Consider the following 15,318-nt stretch of genomic DNA (forward strand, 5'->3'; position numbering starts at 1 on the left):
GGCACATGATGCTGGGAGTGAGGGCTGTCACGTCCATTCCAACATGAGTCCAAGTGCCTTTGCCTCCCGGTCCCTGGAGTGTATCTGGGAGTGGGAGGTGTTTTACAAGGCACCTAGGCACACACAGGTTCATTATTCCTTGAGTTCTGTAGGCTTTTAAGAATAAATACAGGTTATGTATCTAGGCTAATTTCTCTTCTTGTCATTGCCTCAAGTGGAATCCCTGGGTGGTGAAAATGGTTAAAGCACTCGCCTGCTAACTGAAAGGTTGAAGGTTCGAGTTCACTCAAAGGTACAACAGAAGAAAGGCCTGGTGAGTGCCTTCCAAAATATTAGCCATTGAAAACCCTGTGGAGCACAATTCTGCTCTGACACCCGTGGGGTCACCGTGAGTTGGCACTGACCTAACGGTAACTGATGGATCATTTCCTGAAGTAGATGTCATTGAGGGACTGACACACCCACACTACCAATGTCTTTTTCTGACAAGGGCAGAAGGAAAATTGCAACTGAAAATGGTTCATTGCACTGTGCCCATGATCACAGGCAGCACTGGATGGCCATCGCAAAACTCCTCCAAGGTCCTTGGGGCCATGTCCATTGAGGTCTCGGTGTGATGGGAACTGCTAACTGTGCCTTTGTCTTGGCTCAGAACCATGAAATTGGCTGTGCTCACTGTAGGGAGAACTTCTCCCACCGAGTGCATGACATAAAAGAAATCCAGCGATCGTGTGAGCTCTAAGGCCGAGGGGCTTCTCCTCTGAACAGAAGGTGGTTGTTGTTGTAGCTGCCATTGAGTTGGCCCCACGCATAGTGGCCCCACGCACAACAGAACAAGGTGCTGTCTGGTCCTGCGCCATCCGCATCATCGGTTACAGCCTGGACTGTTGGGATGCATTGCGTTTTCATTGGGTGATATTGGCAGTGGGTCATCACACCTTCCTTCCTAGTCTGCCTCAGTCTGGTAGCTCCACCCTAGCAACATGCCAGCCTCCACTGACGGATGGCTGGTGGCTGTGCAGGAGGTGCACTGGCCGAGAATCGAACCGGGGTCTCCCACGTGAACGGTGAGAATTCTGCCACCAAACCATCGCTGCCCTTTCAGAAGATGTTCAAAACCCAAAACCAAACCAAATGCATTGTTATCGTGCCGATGCCACTCATAGCAATCCTGTAGGACAGAGTAGAATTGCCCCATAGGGTTTCCAAGGCTGTAAATCCTCACAAAAGCAGGCTGGTGGGTTCAAACCGCCAGCCTTTCGGTTAACAGTTGAGTGCTTTAACCACCGCACCACCAGGGCTTCTCTTGAACATATTTAGTGAATAAGAAAACAGGGAACGAATTATTGGGTTCAGTCATCCTCCCCGTCCCCCCAGACACTTAAGAGACCGGAGCTGGCTGTGTTAACTTAGACATTCGGTCTCCTCTCTCCCCGCCTTGCCTTCACCCACTACACTTGCTTTCACCTACGCCTTCTCTTTAACTGGAAGAGGAAGTTAATATATTTTTTATGGAGATTTTTTTTGTGTGACTTTATTGTTGAGTTTTGTAAGTGTTCTATGTACTCTTGAGAAGAGCCCCCCACACAGACACACACAGTGATTATGGAATTGAATTCCTGCCAGACATCAATTTTGTGTCTTTAGATTGAGTTTCTTTTCTGAAATCTTTCTGATGATGGTGTTTTGAATCTCCCCCTACAATGACTGTGCCTTCCTGTGTTCCTCATACTGTGTGGTTTCTGTGTCCTGTCGTCAGTGTCCTTGGCAGCCATAGATTTGTACCTGCATGCTTTCCCTAAGGAGCTCTGGTGGCATAGTGCCTAAGGCATTTGACTGCTAACCAGAAAGTTGGCGGCTCAAACCCATCAGCTGCTCCATGGAAGGCAGACTGCGCAATCTACTTCTGAAAAGATTTGCTGCCTTGCAAACTGACTGGGGGTCGCTATGAGTCAGAATCGACTTGATGGCAGTGGGTTTTGGTTTGGTTATGCTTTTCTTATCAGCTGACGTCATGACCATTACGGAGTGCTCCCTTAATCTTCAAAGCATCCCCTCTGTTTTGTTTTGTTTTGCCCTGAATTCTTGTTCTTCTAACATTGATATTGTTATCCCTGCTTACCTTCTGCTCAGGTGTGATGAAAACGGTTCTCTAGCCTTCCTACTTATTAAGGAGCTCTGGTGGCACTGGGGTTAAGGCAATGGGCTGCTAACCAGAAAGTCAGAGGTTCGAACCCACCAGCTGCTCCGTGGGAGAAAGATGAGGCAGTCTGCTTGCATAAAGATTTTTATCCTTGGAAACCCTATAGGATCACTTTGAGTCAGATGACTTAATGGCAGTGAGTTTGGTTTTTTGGTCTTACCATTTATTATTATTATTATTGGTGATCTTAAAAGTAATGCATTCTCGTTGTGGGAAATGTTGACTATATCGGAGATCTCATAGAATCGGAAAAAACACTGAAGAGATTAGCTGGAGGCAGCTGCCCATGGCCCACGTCTTTACCCTCCTTAAAGTACATTTTATGTCCTTAAGATTCTACAGTTTACATGAATATATGTTCTGCTTTTTCTTCCTGAACTGTAAAACTTAATCATTTACTTTTTTATTAAAAAAAAATCTCTGCCACCATCATTGTCAGGAAGGCAGATGGGCCACCATCCTCAGGCTGTGTAACACCCTGGCCAAGACACTCGGGCAATGACTCAGCATAGTCTGGTGAGTCCAGGACAGTGGAGCTGGGAGAGGCAGGGATTGCAGTCTTTCCTCCTCTTCATTCTTTTTTTTTTTTTCCCCCTTAAGTAATTTGTTTCATAAAGCTTGGGTATTCACATTGGCCTACATTAAGCTTGATGGCACTGTGATTAAGGCACTTGGCTGCTAAGGAAAAAGTTGGCAGTTCGAAACTACTAGCTCCTCCGTACAAGAGAGATGAGGCAGTCTGCTTCTGTAAAGATTTAAAGCCTTGGAAACCCTATGGGGCAGTTCTACTCTGTCCTCTAGGGTCACTATAAATTGGAATCCACTCAATAGCCATAGGTTGGTTGGTTGGTTGGTTGATTTTTTGTTTTATGATGCAATTCCTTCTGACTGAAATTACTCAGGTGAATTTTGCTAGTGGCGATGACTGAAGCATACACATGTACATACACTGGTATTCTTCACAACACTGTTCATGGTAGTCAGAAATGGAAACAACCTAAATGTCCATCAACAGGCAAATGGATACACTAAAAGTAGCTTATATGGACATGAAGAGAGATGAAGTCCTGCCACAGGTGAAAAAAATGGATGAACTTTGAAAACATGATGCTGAGATAAGTAATTCAATCACACAAGGACAATTACTGCATTTCCTACTTAGGTGAACTCTCTTGACTAGGCCAATGCCGAGAAACCAGAATATAGTGGTTGCTGGGGGTGGGTGAGGGAGCAAGGCAAACCATTGCGTAGGAAGCATTGGGTTAATGGTGTTGACAAGTTGGCAGTGGGTATGAGTGATGGTTGCTGTGGTGGTTATGTTTGTGTGTCAACTTGCCCAGGCCTGGTTGAGTGGCTGGCAGCTGGTGGTAGTTATTCCCCATGATGAGACTGGCAATCAGCTCCATGGTGGGACCTACAACAAGCAGCTGAGTAGCTGCTTTAGGGATATGGTCTGCTTCCTGTATATAAGAAACAGCTTTGGGAATGGTCTCTAGTTTATGGCACCTTGAACCCTGCGTGTGGCCGTGTCATTGTTCAGCAGCCTGCCATACTCGCCGACCTTGGGACTTCCAATGGACTTGAATGAATGGCCTGCCATGTGGTTTGGTAACAATGGGACTGTGTCTTTTTACTTGTCAACCTTGGGTTTGTCAGCCTCAGCAGCCAGCAGCTGTCTGAGTGAAGAAAAGCCTCCAGCTCCAGTGGGCCGGGAGCAGGAGGCAGAGCTGAACCCCAAGGTTGAGGGGCTTTCACCCAGCACCTAGAGCCTGGCACTTTAAACTTGGACTTAAAGCCTCCAAACTGTAAGAGCATAAACTCCTGTTTTTTAAGGCCATTCCATTTGTGGTACATTCTTGTCAGTGTGGCACTAGGGAACCAGAACAGTTGCGTAACGATACGTGTAATTAATGTCACTGAATTTACTTGTAAAAAATGTTGAATTGGAAAATCTTGTGTTACAGATATTTTTACCATAATTTTTCATTTTTTTTTAAAGCTACTAGTAATCACCTTTAAAAAAAAGCTGAAAAACTAGAAGCTCTGGTAGCATAGTGCCTAAGGCACTTGACTGCTAACCAGAAGGCTGGCAGTTCAAACCCACCAGGCACTCCTCGCAAGGAGGATGAGGCAATCTACTTCTGTAGTGATACTGCCTCGGAAACCCAAGGAGGGGTTGCTATGAGTCAGGTCTGACTCGACGGCACATGACAACAGTAAGTAATCACTGACTCACCAAATCTCATAGGCACCTTCCTGCCCTCCCTATGCCATCACGCCCTCACTGTGTGACTTTCTGGCCATGTCTGACCTTGTTGGCAGCTTCCTCGCTGGTATTTTTCTCCTGCTGATGCCCCTGACACCCTCTCTCCTGACTGTCCTTCAGCCTTCCCTTTGGGTCTGGTCTTCCTCCTCCACTCCTCTCTGCTTCAATTAAGGTTCCTCCTGATTCTTACCATCAGGACACCCCAGGCAGTCTTGTCCACCGTGTGTGTGGATGATTCCCAGATTCACCATTCCAACCCAGAACCACGCACTCTCTGCCCTGACCCCACACTCAGATGTCCATCTGTCTCTGAGATGGTTGCCAGGAGCTGTAACCTCAAAGACTACTACTCCATCTTTCTCCCTCTCAGAAACCTGCTTCTCTCTCTCATAATCTCAGTGAGAACTCTGCCTTCTTACTTACCGCATCCAAAGCCTGTCTTTTTACGTTCTTCCTACTCCCTTTGCCATCAGCGTCCAGTTGGTGACTCAGCTCTGCTAATTGTGACTACTGAGTACTTTTTAGGAGCTCTGATGACATAGTGCCTAAGGCATTTGACTGCTAACCAGAAGGTTGATGGTTCAAACCCACCAGCCACTCCTCAGAAAGAAGATTGGGCAATCTACTTCCGTAGAGATACCGCCTCAGAAACCCAAGGAGGGGTCACCATGAGTCAGGATTGACTCGACGGCAAAGAGTTTGTTTTTTTCTTGGTTTTGTGTACCTCTTCGGGGTATTCCTACCTGTCCACATCCTGAACCTTAGGTCTTTGTTCAGGCCTTCAGCATTTTGTCCCTTGCCCTTTTTTGGGGTGTTGGAGTCGGGGGACTCAGGTGCACAGACTCAGAGCAGTCATAATTCCTGACCTTCCATCCTGGGTCCACGTGTGGTGATCCTTTATTTGTTTTCTTTTTCTTTTTTAAAATGGAGCCATAACTCATAGAACATAAAATTCACCCTTTGAAAGTATGCAATTCAGTGGTTTTTAGTATATTCACACTGTTACGCAGTCATCACCTTGAGTTAATTCCAGAACATTCCCATCATCCCAGAACATTTCCATCATCCCAGAACATTTCCATCATCCCAAAGCACTGCTCCTGTCAACAGTCCTTCCCAGTCCTCCTTCTCATCACAGGGCAAACACTAATCTGCTTTCTGCTCTGAGTTTGCCTATTCACACTGAGTCTGTATATCAGTTTGGGGAATATTGCCACCTTGACAATATTATGTCTTCTCATCCAGTGAACATAGGAGGTCTTTGCATTCTTTTAGGCCTTTTTTAATTTCTCTCAACAGTGTTTTGTAGTTCTCAGTATACAAGTCTTGCACTTTGATTAAATTTATTCCTACGGATTTTATTGTTTGGATGTTATTATAAATGGAATTGTGTTCTTAATTTCCTTTTCGAATTGTTTATTGCTAATGTATAGAAAGACAACTGATTTTCGGATGTTGGGCTTGAATCCTACAATTTGCTCTACATGTTTATGAGCTATAATGGGTTTCTGTGGGTTCTTTAGAGTTTTCTGTACATAAGGTCACGTCATCTGCGAATAGAGGTAATTTTGTTTTCCATTTCCAATCTGGATGCCTTTCATTTCTTTTTCTTGCCTCATTGCCTTGTTGTCTTTATTTTTAAAAACGTTTTTATTAGTAAGCACCTCTTATACTTCCATCGCAAGAATGAAAATGACCTGTGTGCTTCCATAAGAGATTACAAGAGCCTCTTCTGGGAAGGCGGCAAAGGCATGAGTGAGCTTGGGGAAGCCCAGGCACCTGGCAGGGCTTTTGTGTGGACCGGGGACTGGGTATGAGGCCCAACTCTGGACACATGGAAGAGGCTGCTCTCGGGTTTCTCCTCTGATCTCTCCACGGCCTGTCGCCTCCTCTCTGGAATAGGTCAAAGCAGAACCTATCTGATGGGTAAATGAATATCCTGAGCTCTTCCAGGCAGCAGACATGGAGAGAGAGAGCGTGATCTTCATCAGCATGTGGCCAGAACATTCCAGTTATAGATGAGAACGGAGACCTGGCTTGTCCAGGCAATCTGTCCTCAGCTTTAAATGAGGTCCATTGGAAAGAGAGGTCTTAGTAATGACAACCTTCCACGTGTCCACCTTGGGTCCCAGTGCTCTCCTCTGGGCCATTGCCCTTTGCGGTTATATCTGGTTGTGAAGTGGTCATCCTGGGTGGCCCTTCACCATCTTCCTGGGAATGCCCTTTGCCCCTCCTGCTGGGCTGGCTCCCATGGCTGCCAGGCAGTGAGTTACTTAATGTGGCTCTTTCAAGCCATGGTCTTTGTGACTCCCACCAGATGACTACATGGGACTATACAAATGAGAGGTGCTGTGGTCCATGAAGGGGATTGGATAGCTTGTTCATAATGTAAATAAGGCACATGGAACTCTAGTGTGACTGGGACCATACAAATAAGGTGTGTGGACCCTAACGTGGGATCGGTCAGTTTTATCATCCCACTAGGCTTAAAATGAGCCATCTCAGAGGCGGAAAGCGGGGAATCTCACTGCCTTCAAGGAAGGAGAGCCAGAAGTGGTGGAGCGCATCCTTGGACCCAAGATCCCTGTGCCACGATGGCACACAGATGGCTGCGGCCCAGGCAGCAGAATGGATAGAACCAAGAGGCTGGCCTGCGACAGAGCAGCTGGCTTCCTGGCCCGCGGAGCGACAAAGCTGAGTGCTTTAGTGCAGGAGGCTTGCTGGCAGAGTGGGGCACCTGTTTGGGGACCTGTCAGCAGGACTAGTCAAGAGCATTGTAACACTTGTCAGAGCAGAGCAGAGCAGAGGCCTGGCCGAGAGGCTGAGGGGCCAAGGTCCAAAGCGTGGCATGCTTACGGGCATTGCTGCGGTGAGGCTATCATGATTGAGGAATTGTATCCTGAGTGTTCTGAACCTGAATTGTAACCTGTTATTTCCCTAATAAAGCCAATAATTGTGAGTATTGTAAAAACTGAGTTTTGTGTGGCCATTGCAAGAGATTATTGAACCCAGCAGAGAAGTAGGGAATGTTGCAGGAGGGAGAGTTGGTGTCGGAGTTGTTAAAGAGGTTGGAGGGTGGTGGCATGCCTGACCTCCGCTTGATAGGAATCAGCCTGTGCTGTTGAGGTTGCTCTGGGTCCTCTTACACCTTGTGAAGTTCAAGGAGATCAGGCGATGATGCTGCCCCCACACCTTTTTTGCCCATGCCTTTCTCTTTCTTGTGTTACTTGCTTATTTTGGTGGGCTACAATCACTAAAAGCTTCTTAAGATTGTGTCAGAGATATAGTTAAACCTCCCTGACCACCGTGTGTGAAAAGGCTTTATTCTAATCTTCTATGTGAATGATCACTTGGTTGAGTTAAATGTCATCTTCTTTCAGAATTTTGGTGATTTTTTTCCGTTATCTTTTTTTTTTTTTTTAGAAGAACAAAAGTCATTCTGTTTCTTGATCTTTTGCATATTTTTACTTTCTGGAAGTTTGTGGAATCTCTCTTTATCCCCGGAGTTTTGAAATTTCACAGTGATGAACCTCGGTGTGGGTTGATTTTCATCCCTTGAGCTGAACATTAGGGACTTCCATCTGGTATCCCCCATCCTTCAGATTTGGGAAATTTTCTTGGAATTTTTAACTGATGATTCCTCTCCTGTTTTTCATTGTTCTCTCAGAAGTTCCTGTTATTCTAATGTTGAACTCCCTAGATTGAGCCTCTAATTTTCTTGTCTTGTTATCTTTTTGTTTTGTTTTCTGAGCTTTTTCCTTCCACCCCTTCTACTCGGTTTTGTTTTGTTTAATTTCTGCTGTCATGGTTTTAATTCAAGTGCTCATTTTTATTTTCCAAAAGTTCCTTTTACTAGCATATTGTTCTTATTTAATGGAAGCAACATGTTTTCTTATCCCTTAGAGGGTATTGATATTTTTGTTTGTTTTTTATTTTTCCTTCCCACAGAGTCTGTTTTGGCAAGTTGCTGTTTTCTCTTTTTTATTTTTTTAGCATCTGACTTCTATGTGTTGCTTTCCAAATATGTCCACAGATGTCTGATGATCCTTATTGTCTGCTCATGATTAGCTCTTAAAAACTGATTAGCTCTTAAAGACTGATTAGCACTTGGGTCGGGCTTATTGGTTTTAACAGCAGGGTGATCTTTGTGGGCTAGAGTTTGGATAGCCCACATCTTTAGGCCTTTTCTTTTAGGCTGTTCAGTTGCCCCCAATGAAAATCTAAACTCTTCCTTGAAGATTGAGGGTCTGAGTGTCAGCATCTGTGAATCCAGTTGGGCAAGAGGGCTTAGGATCTACACAGTGATCACTCAGTATTCATGTGGTTGCTCAAAAAAACCAAAGCCACTGCCCTTGAGTTGATCCCAACTCATAGCAACCCTAAAGGACAAAGTAGAACTGGTCCATAGGGTTTCCAAGGCTAGTCTTTATGGAAGCAGACTGCCACATATTTCTTCCATGGAGCAGCTGGTGGGTTCAAACCACTGACCTTTCAGTTATCAGCCAAGTTCTTAACTACTGTGCTACCAGTACTCCATATGGTTGTTGACACCACCATACAGCACCCATGCCCACACCAGTGCCTAGAGTTCTGCCAATCCAGAAACTCTACGTTCTATCCTCCACCAAGGATGGGTCTTTAGAAGTCAGCAGTGGTGAGAGTGGAGGCACAGCAGTTGCCCTAGGTCATGCAGTATAGCTGGGGATCTAGTGATCTGGTTTCTTTTTAAACAGCGTTTACGCTAATCCTCCTTACTTTGACCTCTTCTTCTTACCCCTCAGTGTCTCCTGAGGATTCTCTGAATAAATTGTGTTGGTTCTCAGTTTTTCCCATTGTTGGCTCGGGATTTAATCATCAGGCATTTGCCAGTTTGCTTACTCCTGTGGATCTGCTCTCTAGAGTCCTCAGTTTTATGTCTGTTGTCTTTCCTTGTATTTTCTATAACATTGGGAGGTTATGGTTTTGCTTTCTTAAAAAGTCCTTTACTAGAGTTTTCAGTGGCTTTCTTTTGAGTACAGGACAGTATCAGATGCATGAGTTAAAGCTACCATCTTGGCCTGTTGTTGTTGTTGTTGTTGTTATGTGCCATTGAGTCAGACTCGACTCATAGCGACCCCTGTTTGGGCTTCCGAGGCAGTATCGCTACGGAAGTAGATTGGCCAACCTTCCTTCTGAGGAGTTTAAAGCCACCAGCCTTCTGGTTAGCAGTCAAGTGCCTTAGGCACTATGCTACCAGAGCTTGGAAGTTACTTATTCATATTTAAAAGCTTTTAATACTAATTACTAAATTGTCTTCCAAATATGTGGTTCTGTTCTGTGAAGAGTAAATGAAATGCCCTCTCCTCCATGTCCTCACCAACACTATGTCTTATTAATCTTTATCATGTTTGCTGTTCTGATGTGTGAAAAATGGCATCTCATTTTGAAATCTACATTTCTTTGAATGTCATGATGATGAACTCCTTTTCATATGTTTGAATACTTTTATTTCTTCAGGGATTTGCTTATTGATGACTTTATTCATTTCTCCATTGCAGTATTTATCTCTGTTTTACTGACTTACAAGAACTTTTTATATATTGAATAAACTTTCCTTTACCATTCATTTTACAGGCATCTCTCCCAGCTTGTGACTTAGACTTTAATTTGTTTGCAGTGTTTTTTGACAAGCTAAGTCTTACATTTTTATGTAGTCAAATCAATTACCCGTTTCCTTGGTGACATCCTAAAACAGTTATTCATGGTTTCTAAAATGTATAAATACTCATCTATATTTTCTTAAAGGTAAATTCTTTCAAAACAAATTCAAAATGAATTAAATATTATTACATAAGATGTAAGAGTTTTATCATAGAAACTTTTTGTTTCCCCAAAAGGTTAAGTGGCTATCTCAATTTATTTAATAATCAATCCTTCAACTACTGATTGGGAATTTACTATTTTCCTGTGCTAAAATAGTTTATGCTTGGAAACACTGTGTGTGAATTATATGATAACTGATTTGGAAAGTCAAAGAGGACATCCTAGGTCCGGGTTTGGGCAACAGGATGGGTATTGGTTCCATTCATCAGAAAAAGAAATATGGCAGGAGTAGCAGATTTAAGGAAAGAGGTTGAGTTCATTTTTGGATATGTCAAGTTCCCAATCCCGGTGGAAGTTTACTTACGCTTCCAAAACTCTCAGGTAGGAGGTGACTTCAGCCCTCAAGTTTTCTTTAAAATAGTGTTAAAAGCATCTTCATTCTAGTAGTATGATCCTTAATACTTTTTTCAATTGTCTTATCCTAGATTTTAACCTTTTTTAAAAATTTTTAACTCCTTTCAAGAGGGTGGCAAAAATTATGGAGTCAAATTCTGATCCAGAGTCTAGCTGTTTGGGCTTAACTTTTCTGAACTTGAGTAAATTGGGGATAATCATAGCTCTTTTGCAGAATTTACATTGTGAGGGTGAGAGGTAATATTTGTACAGCACAAAGTACAGAGCCTGGCAGTACTACAGTGGGGGTGATTGTTGAGCAGACTTGTGTTTTCTGGCTTTATCAGCTCCAACTTACTCTCCAGCCTTGAACTTATATGTTACTCACACTGGGAAGCCTTCCTGGATTTCCCAGGTGTGCTGTTAGGGGAACCCTGCCTCTCTGCCCCTATGCCATATGTATGTGGTCTGGCTTGACACTCACCATCCTGTGGTGTGTTAGTTGACTTGCCCAGCTCCTGAACTAAACTGTAAGATCCTGGAGGGCAGGAGTCCTTGCTCCTTCATGCTGCATACCCGGGGCCTAGCACAGTGCTGTCACTGTGGTCAGCTGCTCTACAGTTGGTGTGCGACCCTGGTGACCCCAGGCACAGTGGAGCAAGACGCTGCCAGGTCCCATGCTGTCCCCACAGTCTTTTGCGGAATACACCCTTGATCCACAGTTCTCGTTGGCTGATTTTCTGAAGTAGATCACCAGGCCTTTCTTCCTAGTCTGTCTTAGTCTGGAAGCTCCACTGAGATGCACTCAGCATCCTAGCAACAGACAAGGCTTCACTGACGGACGGGGTGGGGTGGGGGTGGTACATGACGTGCACTGGCTGGGAATGAAACCCAGGCCTCCCTCGTGCAACGTGAGAATTCCACCACTCAGGCGCCATGCTAATTTACAGAGATTACTCAACATGTGTTTGTTGAGTGAGTTAATCTAAACTGAATATGTGCATAGATTTTTTTCTACTTCCTCTGGCATTGTTCAGGAAGATTTTATATTTGATACTGTTGTGCATAATTTGGTTTCAGTAGTATAATTATTTTGGTTTAGATCATAAAACCACCTCTCTACCGTAATCACCACTGAAGTTATCTTGCCAATCAGGACACTCATATGTCTCAGCACTACTATTCCCCAGCAGAGCGAACAAACCAAATCAACCACCTCTTCTGTTGGGTGTGCTCGGAGCTTGAAAGCAGAGTGGCTCGGGCATGAAAACTTTTCATGAGTGGAAGGTTGTACCCTCTGGACCTCCAAAAGGGTTTTGGAGAAGAAGCCAACACTGGCACCATTTGCTTTTCTTCTTGGTTTATAATTGCAGAGATAGGAGCAGTGTGTGTCCCTGGAAGATAACATTCACCCTGTGTTGTTAAGGCTCTGGGTGAAATAGCCACAAGACAGCTTGTTATCACGGGGCTCCATGCCTGCCCAGCCTCTCTGTGGGAACCTCCCCTGCCTCTCTGCCCCCCTCATCAGAAGCAGTGCTTGTTTTGCCCCCGACCAGACGGCTGCCATGGGACAGTATTTGCTCTTGGGTTCTGGAATCATACCAGGTTCCGCATTTACATATCTCCTTGTGTATTTTTTGGCCTTGGGGAGAAAAGGTTAAGGGAGAGTGTGTACCTTTACACAAGCCACAGTGTGAGAGCCCCAGTGGATACTTTGTGAGGTATTTTTTTTTTTTTAACTATTTATCTTGAAATAATTATAGATTCACAGGCAGTTGCAAAAAATAGATAGAGAGACAGACAAACCAGTACAAAGAAGTCCTATGTACCCTTCACCCAGTTCCTCCAAATACTAGCATCTCATGTAACTGTTGTGTGATATCAAATCCAGGAAATTGACTTTGGTAAAATCTATAGAAAAACTGAACCAGTCGCCATGGAGTCGATGCCAACAGAGGACGACCCGAAGTGTTGCAGAGAGCTGTGCCCCGGAGGGTCGATGGCTGTGACCTTTAGGGAGCAAAGCACCAGGGCTCTCTTCCCAAGCACCTCTGCATAGATTCGAATTCTCAGTTAGTACTTGAACCTTTCAGTTAGTGGTGAGCACTCAACTGATTGTGCCACCCAACGAGTCCTAGAAGCCACGAAAGTATGTTTGGTTTTACAGATACCCATTTGTGTGTGTGTGTGTGTGTGTGTGTGTGTGTGTGTGGTATTCCATACAATTTTATGTTGTGTAGACTCATCATAATCAAGCTGCAGAGCTGCCCCATCACCAAAAAACTCCTTTGCACTACAGCTTTATAGCCATACCCAGCCCTGTTCCCTCTCCTACATCCCTAGCCCCTGGCAACCACTCATCTCTTCCTATCTTTATGATTTTGTTAGTTCAGGAATGGTATATAAATGGAATCACAGTCTATAATTTTGGGGCTTCATCCCCTTGAGGGCCTTCCAAGTTGGTAGTGTCTCCACGACCCATTCTTTTTCACTGCTGCATAGTATTCTATGGCATGCTTATCCATTCCTCTGTTGAATGGTATTTGCATTGTTTCCAGTTTGCGGCTTTTAACACATCACGTTGCTGTGATTTTTTTGTGTGTATTGGAATTTGTGTGAACGTACGTCTTCCTTTCTTTGGCGTAAATGCCTAGGAGTGCAATCGTTGGATTGTTTGGTGAGTGAATGTTCTGACTGGTTTTTGTGTGATTTATTGCATTTGTAAGGATCCCTGGTGCTCAGCTTCTAACTGAAAGGTTGGCAGTTTGAACCCACTCAATGGCTTCACAGGAGAAAGACTGGTAATTTGCTTCCATAAAGATTGCAGCCAAGAAAACCCTGTGGGGCCGTTCTGCCCTGTCACGTGGGTCCCTATGGCTGAAAATGGATTCCATGGCACCAAATGATAATAATTCCATATATGTGGCATCCTCCCTAAAAACATCTGAGTGGTTTGCACTCTTCTGCCCCAGCCTCCAGTGCATGCAAGGTCTCTATTGTGACCTTTGACAACCTGGACTTGGCACCAGGAGGAGTGGATTGTATTTCCATCTGAACTAGGACAAGGCTGTCTTTGGGTGAGATTGGCAGTGTGTTCTGGTCTGCTGCTGGGAAGAGGACCTGCAGGGTCTGGGGGCCACACAGAGCCTAGAGCAAACCTCTCCCACACCTCCAGCAAGAGAGCAAGGTGTCCCCTTCAGCATCATGAGTGGCTGCACCTTCCTACTCACCACGGATTTCCTTCTTGTCTTGCTCACTTTGGAGGACAGGTAACTGAGTGGCCTTAGGGAACCTGGAGATGAATTACCCTGCAGGACACCAGGAACACCTCATGACAGGGCCGAGGTAGAATGGCCTGACAAACATGTCCCCTTCTATGACTGGGCATCTCCCTGCTGAGTGCCCATGTCATTGGCTCTTGACAGCACCTTCTGACACTGGAGAGGAGGGGTCCCTTATAACCATTTTAAAAGAGAAGAAGTAGAGGCTCAGGGCAGCAAGTGGCTTACCCATGGCAGGCAGTGCAGCCGGAATTTGCAGGAACTAAGGCTAGAACTAGGAGCTCTGGTAGCATAGTGCCTAAGGCACTTGACTGCTAACCAGAAGGCTGGCGGTTCAAACCCACCAGCCACTCCTCAGAAGGAAGGTTGCGCAATCTACTTCCATAGTGATACTGCCTCGGAAACCCAAGGAGGGGTCGCTATGAGTCAGGTCCGACTCAACGGCATATAACGACAACAAAAGGCTAGAACTGGTGCTGTAGTGCCTAAGGCACTTGACTGCTAACCAGAAGGCTGGCGGTTCAAACCCACTAGCCACTCCTCAGAAGGAAGGTTGGGCAATCTACTTCCGTAGTGATAATGCCTCGGAAACCCAAGGAGGGGTCGCTAAGAATCGGGTCCCACTCCACAGCACAAAACAACAACAATAACAAAGACTAGAACCAGGAGCTCTGGTAGTGTAGTGACTAAGGCACTTGACTGCTAACCAGAAGGCTGGCTGTTCAAACCCACCAGCCACTCCTCGGAAGGAAGGTTGGGTGGGTAATCTACTTCTGTAGTGATACCGCCTTGGAAACCCAAGGAGGGGTCGCTATGAGTCAGATCCGACTCAACGGCAGTAGTTTGGCTTTGGTTTGAAGGCTGGCACTGAGTCTAGGCCCAGGAGCTGAGTCCCTGGATCGGGCAGAGGGTTAAGGCGCTCAACTGCTAACTGAAAGGTTGAAGGTTGAGTCCACCAGAGATAGCAAGAAAGGCCTGCTGCTCTACCTCTGATCAATCAGCCGTTAAAAACCTACTAGGGTGGTTCTACTGTAACGCACGTGGGGTCGCCATCAGTCAGAGTCAGCTCGACAGCTACCTGAGGCTCAACTCAGTGTTCCTTGTCCAGGAACGAGAACCTTCCGGTCTCCTCCCGAAGCCTCCGTCTCCCTTCCTGCACGTTCTCCTGCCTTCGTGTTTATGACTCCCTTCTTGCACCCTCCAGGCACCCTTACCACACTTGTGTCTTTATTTTTCAATAATTCTCTGCTCTCCCTTCACCTGTATGGAGCTATATATATAAGCAATGGTTGACATTTAATAATGTTGTTGGATCCCAGCAGGTTGATTCCGCCTCCAAGGGACCCCACACGTTACAGAGAGAACTGGGGTCG

At 45.2% G+C, this 15,318-nt stretch overlaps 1 protein-coding gene across 1 annotated transcript in view; it reads left to right on the plus strand.

The window, feature by feature from the left end:
• Nucleotides 1-15,318, plus strand: part of GALNT17 (polypeptide N-acetylgalactosaminyltransferase 17) — a 501,273-nt gene that overhangs the window by 257,678 nt on the left and 228,277 nt on the right. The gene's annotated exons all lie outside the window — the stretch shown is intronic.

The sequence above is a fragment of the Orycteropus afer genome, unplaced genomic scaffold, assembly GCF_000298275.1.
Source record: "Orycteropus afer afer isolate SDZICR_OR568_19922 unplaced genomic scaffold, OryAfe1.0 scaffold00006, whole genome shotgun sequence".
In the NCBI taxonomy this organism is placed as follows: Eukaryota; Metazoa; Chordata; class Mammalia; order Tubulidentata; family Orycteropodidae; genus Orycteropus; species Orycteropus afer.